We start from the raw sequence: 12,344 nt of genomic DNA, 5'->3' as shown, positions 1-12,344 counted from the left end.
AGCAGAAAACTGGTGAAAATCTAGAAGAGTTTGAAACCGAAATTCGTCGCCTTGTGCATCTGGCTTACCCAGCCGTCCCGGATGAAATCCAAGAAGAACTTGTGGCACAGTATTTTGTAGATGGGATTCGAGATCCGGAGGTAAAGAAATGGCTGAAGATGTTCAAAGGGAGCAACAACAGCGAATTACTGATTCGAGCGCTGGAAATTGAAGCTGCGTGCAATGATTTAAAGCCAGAGTCTATTCAAGAGGAAAGAGTACCGCTAGCCGATCATGTTGCTACATTAATAGATGAAATTAAAGCAATGGTAGGCCAATTAGTGCAACAAATGGCAGCATTAGGAAATGGTCAGTCCAGACAGTTAGAACGGTCACGTCCGATCACGAGAGTGGAGTGTTATCGATGCGGACGTACGGGACACATTAGAAGGAATTGCAGACAGCGGTCTTGTTCTCCAAACCCACAGTGCCGACGAAATCAGGACATTAGAACAAATCACCGGAACTCTTCTGTTAAAAGAAACATTACATGTTATATTTGTGGACGTAAAGGACATTACCAATGGAATTGCAGACAGCAGTCTCGTTTACCGACCCCGCAGAACTGGCGTAACCATGAGCAGGAAATGAAGAACCCGGAAGGACATTTACCGCGATATGTAGAGGATCGTCAAGCTTTGGATAGTGATTTAAGGTACCGGAAAGGACAAATTCATAATGGTTGGAGGATTGGTCAAATCGCGATGGTGACAGATAAAGAGGCTACAAAAAGAATGAAGAGCAGCGTTTCTAAGGAAGACATATTGAAAGGACAGCGCTCAGACTCTGATTTGAAAGTAATCAGAAGATGGTTGGAGAAGGATTTGAAACCGGATTGGCAACAGATTTCCAGATATGGACCAACAGTAAGGGGTTACTGGTTACAGTGGAATTCGCTTCGACTGCGAGATGACTTAATTACTCGCAAATGGGAAAGTCCAGACGGAAAACGCTTTGTTTACCAAACAATAGTGCCCAATTCCTGCAAAGAGAATGTGCTGCGAGAACTACATGACAGTCGCGGAGGAGGACACTTTGGAGTAAACCAGACTTTGGCTAGAATAAGAGATCGGTTTTACTGGATTAACTTCAGAAAGGACGTTGAGGAATGGTGTAAACGGTGTGACCAGTGTTCGTTACAGAAGGGATCCATCACAATTCGGGAACTTGAGAGAGAGAAGATGAAACCAAACAACAACCGTATGAAGATGACACTGGACCACAGACCAACTGGTGGCAATTATAAGGAAGGTGATGCTGTGTGGATGTTTCAACCCAGGAGGAGCAAAGGATTAAATCAAAGATGGCAACGACACTGGGAGGGACCTTACAATGTGGTAAAAAGGTTAAACGATGTCGCGTACAGAGTCCAACGTAGCCCCAAAGGCAAGATGAAAATTGTCCATCTGGACAGACTCAAGAAATACCAGGGATTAGATGAAGCGGATCGGGACGATCAGCTTTAAGAGGGGGGCAGTGTTACGGTTTGGGCCTACTATACTCGATTCGGGATGGAATCGAAGCGCCGCAATATCTGGCCGGGCGCGTATTAAAGTAGGCCACAGTTAGGAAGCGCCACACCTGGAATATTCGAAGCAAATCGCGAAGCGTTTCGCGGTCATTCTAGAACGTGGTTTGCGAATATAAAAGAAGCGGCGTCGATGACAGAGTAGTAGTGAATAGTGAATTTGGGAACGCGGTTAAGTTTAAATAGCGAAGTAATTGTGGAATTGTAGTAGTGTTTTTAGTAGCTGTGTTAATTATTGTACGGAGTGTTTTAACGTGTTAATAAATTTATTAATCGTTGAGTTAAATTGACTTTGTGTGAACCCACGGGAAAATCGTAACAATAGTTTGGGTTGCAAAATATAGTTGCCCAGCTCTAAATCTTATAAAATGTGAAACATAATTTTTGAATTTTGTTTAAGTAATATTTCTTCCTCACCTTGACAATTTTAGGTTTCAATTATATCACCTAACCTAACCTTTTATATTTTTGTATAAATCGTAAATGCGCTTTCTAAAAATATGCAGGGTGTTGCGGAATAAATGTGTGTTTTTATCAGTTTATAAATCAAAAAGTACTGATAGTTATTTGAACTGTACCTACTTAAAAGCCTAATAGAGGACTAAAATTTAATTTTTATTAACGTTTTAGTGTTAACTGTAGGAAACTTTACACTACATTTACTACTAATTATGTGACACTTTGCATGTTAAAAACTTAAAATTTCGCTCAAGAACTATAATTTCTACAAAAACCTCGAACACCCTGTATATCAAAGATACTCGATTGAACGAGAACTGCAGGAAGTTAGTCTGCAGGAATAATTTCAATATTTTTATGGAACTGATGCGTGATATAGGTTAACAACGTCATCAATTTGACATTTTACGGTTTTTTATGACCAATTGCACTGATATACTTAACTTAAGATCAATGGTCGTGGACAAAAAAATAGTATAATTTTTGCCTTTTAATATTTATTATTCTCACTTAAGTCTTCCTTTCTCCTAGAAAACTTGGAGAATCTACCAGACTCTCAAATTTACTACCTACAATTATACTTTCATTATATTCGTATTTACAGTTGTCGCAAATCACGACATTATCACCAGAAATCAGAATAAAAACTAAACTAGGCAGAAAAACTGAAACCGCATGTTAGGTCTTGCAATATCAAGTTGCAAGATGCTTACGAGTACGAATAATAAATAATAACAACCAGTCGAGTATTCTAATGTAACTCTAGATAGGAAACATGTTAATGTTTGTAAGTCGTATTACACGAAACTATACTGTTACCGTTTTGAGATTCCAGCTTTTATCTTGACAGCCAATTTGAAGGATTGCACTGTTGTAAGTTGCTAGTAAAAAGGTGCGTTTCTGGGTGGTGGTCGACAGTGGCAACCACCCACCATGGAGTATCTAGTTTTTCATTCAAATATCTTTTGAGACATACTTAGGTTTATTACAATGTAACTGTAACTTAATGTAATATCCTACCGCAAAGGGTAAGCAAACAAATATTTTCTATGGTTTGACGTATGATCTGGGTAAAAGCATGCGTCGAATTTAATAAGGTCGGAAAATCCATCTTCAAAGAAAAACAAACGATCCGATGGAAAGCTTTCTGGGCTATTATACCTAAGGAAAGCCGCTTTACGCTATTAGTATAATGTCGAATGGAATCGGGAAAATGCAACGATTTTTCCTCAAATTGTTCGGTTTTATAGTAAATGGTCCAGCTTTTTTGATGCTTTGTCCAGATGTTTTCATAAAGACAACTAATACGTTACTAGGAATGATTGAGTGCCTTTTGTGGTTGTTTGTTAAATCTTGAAATATATAGACATACGACGTCAAGCAGGATTTTAGTTTGTTTTTTGTTAAATTAATGAATTTTAAGACCCAGTTGTACAACAGTGGTTCAACCTTAGAACCTGGTTCAAGTCAGAAACGTCACTTTGACAGCAATGCAATTTATATGGAAAAGTTGAAGTACCAGTCGCAGTTCAACTGAACTAGTCTTTGAACTGTGATTGTACAACCAGACCTTAATCAACCAAATTGCCAAGGTTCGGTTAGGTGAGAGTTTTTTTTAGCTTTGAAAGTTGTGTAGTTATCTGGAAAAATAAAGGCGTTAACCTACTATAGTGTGGACTTTAAGACATTACACAAGTTCTAAATGTTAACCTCAAAAATTGTATGATTCCAGGGTAAAGACTGAAACTGTGAACCTAATTAGGACAAAATCTGTTTTTAGGCCCGATTTTTTGACTAACTTTTAAGATAATTAGTGAGCTAATTAATTGATTTAATTAATAAAATTATCAAAATATCATAATAATCAATCTGGTTATGGCATAATTTTTGGGAATGATTGTGTGACCACTGAACTATTTTTAGAGCGAGATATACTGTCGTTAGGAATAGTCAAAATATGAAGATAGTAACATATGAGAGCATTGACAATACTGTGTAACGTTTTGGAACATTGTGTACATTTCTGAACTACTTAATAATAGAACAAGCTTTGCAATTATATTTAGTTAAAAGTTTCCTTTTCCTGGATCCCATGTCACGTTGATCCTTGACGAAAATGACAAGACAAGAACTCTGATCTTCGGTAGGGACGTCAAATTAAATTCTCGAATACTTTAGAGCCAAGTAAGTTTTCCTTTTAAAAATCCTCATTTCCGAGTGTAGCCAACATTTTCATCCCGATAATACTTACAAATTCAATTTAGCATTAGCAGGACGAAATGGGGGAGCAAACTCAAAGAGCTACGGCCGTACTGACTTGAAACACATTTCTCCTATACTAAAAGTATAAACTGTAGCTGTTTTCATCTTGTAAACATCGCGAGAATCACACGGTTATGGGAAGGAACAACCTGAATAGAAGTGCAATTTAAAAGAAAAAACTACTAAAATTTTTGTAGGTTAGGTCGTCAGGGCCGTAGCTCGTAATTTCCGATTTGAAGATTTAATTATTGCGACTATAATATTTCCAGCGACTTCGTATTATCGAATCGTTCCTCCTGTCTGCGGAAAAGGTCCGTCGGGAGGGCTTCTCTCTCTTTTGCAGCAAGTCCCCGGGGACCGAGGGCTTAATATTGTACCGACAAAAAGGCCCCTTTGTTCTTTTACCGGTATTACCTTGATTAGAAACTGTCGATAAGACCTGAAAGTGCAAAAAGTACCAGTTTATTAAGAGGATTAGATTGGTTGGTAGCTTGAATTCATGATGCTGAAGTAGTCAAATAGATTCAGCGAGTTATTCCATGTAAGGTACGTTTTACTGAGAGAATCTCAATATTTAATAATGATTGATTTTTAGTCATACAGGGAGACCCAAACCTGAGTGATATAACTTCAGCAGCGTGTTGTAACTGTGACACTCTTAATGACAACTCTTAATCAAAATTTGTATAACTTTTCTTTTTAACCTTTATTCTATCGAAAACGGCGAATTCCAGAAAACATGTTATGCTAAAGTTTCTTTTTTTAAAATCCGCTAGAAAGTTAGGGTCACTTTGTATACAAGATCCCCCAAAATTCTTCTCTTTTTTAAAATTATTATTTCCTTTCTGCGAAAAGAAAACTCTTCAATATTATTATTGTAAAACACAACAATATTTAAAACAACATGATTTTTTCAAATTTTTATTTTCTGTCGAATACGCTGCTCAAGGTTCTGCTCGTACTCTACATAAGAAAATAATAAAATAGCACTAAGATTATACACTTTCTCGTTCTTGGTCCTCCTTTTAAAAGGGATAAATGCTTGTTTGTCAAGTTTCAACACTATCATTCAAATTACTCAAATCTGTCATTGGAGATGCCAATGTTTCTATCTTTAGTGTGGTAATATTACAATTCCACGATTTTTCAAATCCTCAACAAACACTAATACAAAAACCAAGAAAAAACAAAGAAACCATTTTTTATTAGAAGTAGATTACTATAAAATACCTGAAATACATGCTTTTTTGATCCCCCTGACTAGTTGACTACCTGATTATCTTCTTAAAAACTAGAACTATTTAATGAAAGCTGTTTTTCTCCTAAAGCAAATTGTTTTTAAGTTTGTATTGATTTTGTTTTAAAAACCACAATATACAATTTTGGTTGGTTTTGAATAACAATTAATGCTTGATGAATCATTTATCAAATTGATTCGGACAATATTTGGAAGCTTTAACTCTGTATAGATCGAAACCACAGATTCAAACACACACTGGTCAAACAGATTTTGGAGATGACCTGAAAATTATGTTAATTTTGACGGTTTTCAGTTGACTAATTCGAAGAAATTGATTAAGTATACTTGGTTAAAAGGTATAGAACGATTTGCGAATATGTCGATAACGGTTCTATTTCTTTCAAACAAGTATACTTAATTTACTTTAAATTAGTTAGTCTTGCAATTTACTCAAAGTTCTACTACAACTAAATCACCAGTCAGGTAAAATATATAATAAGAGCATGCGTAAGTGGAACGTTGTATAGTTATCGTCAAATTAAGCATCAATTCTGATTTGGCACTGACGCAAACCATAAAATGGTTCATTTACAGTAGCTAGTCGTTGAATATTCAAATTAACTCTGAAATTATTTTATTGAAAACCAACAACTTTTTATTAACACATCATGTTTCGTGATGGTAGACTCATATTTTAGCATCTTCTATTCACCTTATTATTTTTAACACAAACGGTGCACCCTGTATAACTTTTTTGTCGTTAGTCTACTGAATACCCAAATTACCCACTCTCATTTAAAATCAACGTGAAAAAAAATTTACCAGCTTTCCTCGTTTCATTTTAAAATCACTATAACACTAAACAAACCCATTGCTTCACTAAATAAAATCGAATTGCATGAAAAAGTTACGACGTAATTCAAAATAGAGTGTTTGATTTGATGGCTTGAAATTAAGTTTTCAACAAAAGTCCAAAAAGTATGCGGTTTTATGCATAATTATACGGACAATTCCTTTACGCAATCACACTCACCAAATAGTATATTTCATTACCAGTACAGAAATGAGGATTTTTCCGTGCGCGCGTGACAAATTCTCGTGTGAGGCGCAGCCGAACACGGGAAGTCATGCAAGAACGGAAAATCCATTTCTGGACGAGTAATGAACGATATTTTTTATTATACTTAGGTACCTGAAATCAACATAAACAAAAAATATCGCAAAAAATTATTAAGAAAATCGGGAATATTTATTTTTATTTTTAAAACAGTAAAAATGTAAGTACATACAACTCAAATTAACAAAAAAAATACAAGTAGGTAATTCTAAGAAAATTAATTTTGGACAGAACCGTTATTATTAATAGTAAAATTTATTGTACAATTCGTATTATTGTTGAAGCTCAATCCCTTTTGCATTTCTTTTTGTTGAACTAAAGACTCTGCTAAAGATGTTGAAGCGGAGTGTTCGTGTGTGCTTTGGTTCTCTTGATTGACTGTTACAGATGTTGTAGTTTCCAAGTTACAAGGGCTAAACAACTTCCGTGATACTTCAATTTTTCTTTGTATGGACTCTTCTATATATCCTTCTGCTACATTGGAAGAAAGCCATCCTCCGTGTCTTTTCAAAGTGAGCAAATCACCGCCGTTTTCCACCAACATGGTTGCCGAAGAACGCCTTAGCCCATGTCCGGTATATTCTTCGGGATTTTTTAGTTTTAGGTATTTTGCAATAAGTTTTGGAATACCACTGATAGTATGGGACCCAACATGTTGAGCGTAACATCTTTGGTTTCGGTATGCAACAAATAATCTTCTACTCTCCATATGTTTAGGGCGGTAATCTGCGTATTTACGGTAAATTGTACAGGGATCGAATTTGCAATTTTCATTGGTAATGGTAAAACTTCTTGACCTGTGAGTTTTTCCATCTCGTAAGAACACGACAAGGAAACGCCCATTATCTTCCACATCATCTAAACTCAAACGTATTAAATCATCTCTGCGGCATGCACCGAAGATGCCAAACACTAAAATTACTTTTGCTAGTAGATATTCTCCATCTGAAGCTTCACATAAAAATTTGGTTACTTGTTCTGCTGTAAGAATCTTGGATTTCTTTGGTATATATCCTACAGCTTGTCGTTTCAAAAAAACAATCGTTTTTGGATATTGATGGTGAGTATTTTCTTTTATTGCCAAACAACTCTTTAACATAGAGAATCGACTCCATAAAGTGGAGGATTTCATAGTGTTGGCTTTTTCAGAAAAATATACTAAAAGAATATCGTCATTCACAATTTTGATTCGTTTCTGAGTCCGCCATTCGGTAAAACTGTTATATTCTTGTTCATATCTCAACCTGGATTTCACTGGTAATAAATCTGCACTCACTTCTGCCGCTCGTTGTAGGATATTTTCGGGAATATCCCGATTTTCTTCACAATCTGAATTCATTTTTGCAAAATGTATTAAATACATAAATACTTAATTTTCACTGACAGAAAATAAAATTTGTCATTAATAAATAAATCGTTGCTATAGACACATTACTCGTTTCTTTTTTTTCTTCGGGTTGCCATAGGATATCTAGTATCATGGATATCTATGTTTATTATTAAGCGCACGGAAAGAGGGATCGGGAAAAAAATTCCGTGCGCTGTTCCGAAAATGTCATATTTACTGTATTTTATAAACAGTTGAAAATGTAGTATTTTCTGTTAAGTATAATAAAAAAAATATTACGTTTACTTTGCAATAAACATTTCCTTTTGGCTTTTTGTGGAACAAATTGTCGAGAGCCAATATTTGAAGAAGATAACAATCTGCGGTTTGAGGTGATTCACTTTAAAAGCCCGTTGAAAAGTTTTAACAATCTTGTACCTATTTCCAATATAAACCTGGTTGTATCTAATTATTCAAATATTAAAAATAAATTATATTTTAATCAGACGTCTAAGTTAGTTAGTGGTGTGTGACGCAAAGCTTAACCGACTTCATTACTAATTTTATGATCGATTGATAAACCGGTTAAATGCTACCTTGACTAAGTAATGTAGTATGTGGTAATTAATTTATGCGTTAGTAAATCAGATGCTCTTGTGACAGTAGATAAATCAGCGCCATTTTGTTTTACTGAATTATTTGCGAGTTTTGAAAACAGTGCTTACATATGCTGATGGTTTGAAAGTTGTTTCCGAAATCGGTGACAGACACAAAGCAACAAAAGGCTCGTTAGCATGAACAAATTTCGGGGAGAACAATCGACCTGACGATAATCCGGCCCGATAATAATTTGAAGAAGCTCGCAGAAAATTCCAAAATTCAAAAATCGCCCGTCAATCACCCAACTCGGACAGCTTAGATCAATCCGACCGGTGTTTCGGCTTGTCCCTTATGTTTAATTCACAAACGCCCCGAAAATCAACCAGACACAAGTCTGGTCGGCGGGTCGATCTTCTCGAAAATGCGATTTTCTACGTTCCCCTCATTATCGTTAAGGCCGTTTTTACGGTGCTGATTATTCCTCGTTTATACGGGCCACTAATTTTCATTTTCCCAGAGCATTATTACTGCAACCTATTCCGTTCCAGATTGCGTAACGTCGGATTTAACTGGCTGGGGGTTTATTTTAGAATATTATCTCTAAGTTATATCTATCTTCTTGCGTTTCACGTCGAGAAAACTAATTTATCAAAGCGCAAAGCTGGATCTCAGGCGGTGTCACTCTTTTTTTTACAAAAATAAATGCCTCTGCTTAAGCGTTAAAAGTTGATTTCTACTCAATGAGAACTATTTCAGTTAATTGTCTCCTTATTATACAACAAAAACGTATCCTAAGTTTTTTTTTCAGTTTATGAATTACTTTTACATTGGGTGTAGATAAAATGCTTATTCTATAAGTATTTTAGTCAAGAATTATCTTGACGTGGCAATTACTATTTGAGAATTCTGATGCCAAAAAATAGTATTTCTCAAGAGAAAAGGAATAGCGTAAACCGGTGTTTTCAGCTGGAACACCCCGTAGAATGTGGAAGCCCAATAATGGTAACAAATTCATGTAAACATTAAAAGTGCAGAGTAACAAAATTTAGAACGAGCAAATTGTTTAGACAGTTTTCCAAATTTTTCGTCAATGCCAATATGATTTAGACAGTTTACAAATTAAGTGCATAACTAGCTATTTATGTAACCAGTTACGAAAAGATCGATTTTGTGTAACGAATGAATGTTTGAATTAATTTGAATGAGTTACACAATAAGACATTTTCGAAACGTGTTGCATACATAATTTTTTCTAATTTTGACCAAAAAGCGGTAAAAACCATCTTTTAAAGTGATTTAACACAAATATTCACTTTCATAGCACCTTGTATAAACAGTGACAACGACATGTTATGATGGATGTCGCGCATATGTTTCTACGAAAATGCATAAAAACAACAGGGAGTGATGAAATGAACTTTTCATAACTAGTTACATAAAGTGATACTTTATGTAACTAGTTACATAAAGTAAAACGTTTTGTCACTCTAATCAGTTTTGAAAAGTGTCACTTTATATGCCAAAATTAGAAAAAATACATTTTTATACACTTTATAACATTTATTCAAAACTAAACTCTTCTAAATTTAGAGTAATTTAGACTGTTAGTAATATGTTTATAGCTGAAACATATCCTCATATAATATTTGATGTAGAATTCAGAAATTAAAGTAATAATAAGTATTTTTCTAGCTTGTTTTTCGTTATTTCAATTAAAACAAGCCCCTGAATTTATTTTGAAAGTATTGGTCCATTTTACGCATCATTACTGTATGTTTGTTAACTTTAGTATAAGAACTTCTAATTTTTAGATCTATTTTATTAGTTCCCTACAGGTTGTCCAAAATTTGAAAAAATCAGGTTTTTTTAATTACCATAACTAATTTTTTATTATATTCAAACTTTAGGCCTATTTGATGTCTGGTGTCTGTATCGATATTCAATTGTTTTTCCTTCAGCAGTTTTGGTTTATGCAATAATAATAAACAAAATTTTGAATTCACCTTCATTTTTTGTCTCCTCTCTTTCTCATGTAGATAAGTCAAACATAGAAATTAAAGTAAGAGTATTTAAAACTTGGTTTGTGACTTAAATTTGGAACACCCTGCATACAAATAATCTATCTATATTAATAACATAGATCTAGAATAAGGGAATTAAAGGAGTGGTCAAAATTAAATTCCATCACTCTGTACGGTCCCATTTCATGGGATTTTTTGTCACCTCGAAAAATAATAAGTTAAAAATATTTTATTTTAATAAAATCTCTAAATGTTTTTTGCAGGAAAATTATAGGGTAGAAACATTTAATAATAATCAGTTATGTAACTACATACTTTAGGACATATCTGTAGTTCAAGAAACACTAATCTAAATCAATCACAAATTAATGCAAATTCTTAGTAATTTTACGCTCTATTGCTGAGGAATTGTTGGAAAAAAGTAAAAACCACCAGGAATAAAATGACGTTCGAATAGACAAGTAACAAGTTCTTAATTAATTCTATGCTAGATTGGCTTGTAATGGTGCGGCTATTAAGTATTCAGATTAAACGATAATTAACACATAATATTTTAAATTTTTCTGTTTGCTGTTAATTTCAATAAACAAACAGGTTAACACCAATAACGAACCAATTAGTATTACTTTTTTACTGTTAAACTTGATTTAAGCATATAGGTAAGTTAGTGATGAATGTAGGTTTTTTTTGGGTTTTTTTAAATTACATGGTCGGCCATGTTAGGTTGAAAAATACTGTTAAGTTAGTAAGGTAGTTTTTAAATAACATTTTGGGAGATATCCTAATATTTTTTTAATTTGTTCTATTTTTTTATTCAAGGGGTTTGCTTGTATCAAGAAGTGTGAAAATAATTGTAATTTTTTCGGATACTTTCAATCAATAAAACATCAATAAATATACTAATAATATATTTTTTTGCAGGTTTTCCAGAATGTTTACTACTCATCAATTAGCAGTTCTACATGGAAATTAATTTAAGGTATGTGAAGTTTTTGATATTTTTCTCTTAGGTAGTACGTTTTGCGTTTGGTTACTCACACTAATTCCTAATATGCCAGTAATGCCCACTAATTTCTTGTAATGCCCAGTAATTCCTAATAAATAACCTAACCTAACCTAGCCTAACAACACCCACTAACTTCCTGAATTATCACAACTGGAGAGTCTAAAAAAACCATTTTTTAATAATAAAAAAAAGTAAAAATAAGAAAATATGCGTGCAACGATTTACCCGGAAGTAGATATCAACTGCTGCTTATTTTAAATGGGACACCATGTATATTTTTTTATTTTTGTATTCTACGTCAAATTCTAGACATATTTCATGTATTAATGTCATATACCTATCTGTATCCGTTTCTGAGATATTTACTATTTTATGTGAAATTTGATATTTTCGGTCTCCAAAACATTTTTAATTTATACATATCAGGGAAGGTTTTTTTCTTGGTTTTTGTGTTTTGTCATGTTAGACAAGGTTTGTTCTACGAACGGGTGGAGAAAGACGTCAAAATATATAATACAGGGTGGTCAAAAAATCAGTTCTAAAAAAGGACAGAAAGTCAAGTTTTTCCAACGGAACACATTCTTATTATTCTGTCTGATTCTCTGTTCAAAATTAAAAAAGTTTGTATTACGCCACTTATTTTAAAAATCACTTTTTAAATTGATATATTGAACCACCCTGTAACTGTCAAAATAACCGAATTAATGAAGGTTAAATTAGTAGTTGTCAAATTTAGTCAAAACTG

At 33.9% G+C, this 12,344-nt stretch overlaps 1 protein-coding gene across 2 annotated transcripts in view; it reads left to right on the top strand.

Moving 5' to 3' along the window:
• Ephrin (ephrin) overlaps positions 1 to 12,344 on the top strand; it is a 416,945-nt gene that overhangs the window by 115,637 nt on the left and 288,964 nt on the right. For both annotated transcript variants that reach the window (XM_081996239.1, XM_081996238.1), the window contains one exon: positions 11,515 to 11,572. The gene's annotated coding sequence lies outside the window, so the exon portion shown is untranslated. The remainder of the gene's footprint in view (positions 1 to 11,514; positions 11,573 to 12,344) is intronic.

Source organism: Ips typographus, linkage group LG2, assembly GCF_016097725.1.
Source record: "Ips typographus isolate SLU linkage group LG2, UJ_Ityp_2.0, whole genome shotgun sequence".
NCBI lineage: Eukaryota > Metazoa > Arthropoda > Insecta > Coleoptera > Curculionidae > Ips > Ips typographus.
This window is presented reverse-complemented; position numbering and strand designations above follow the sequence as displayed.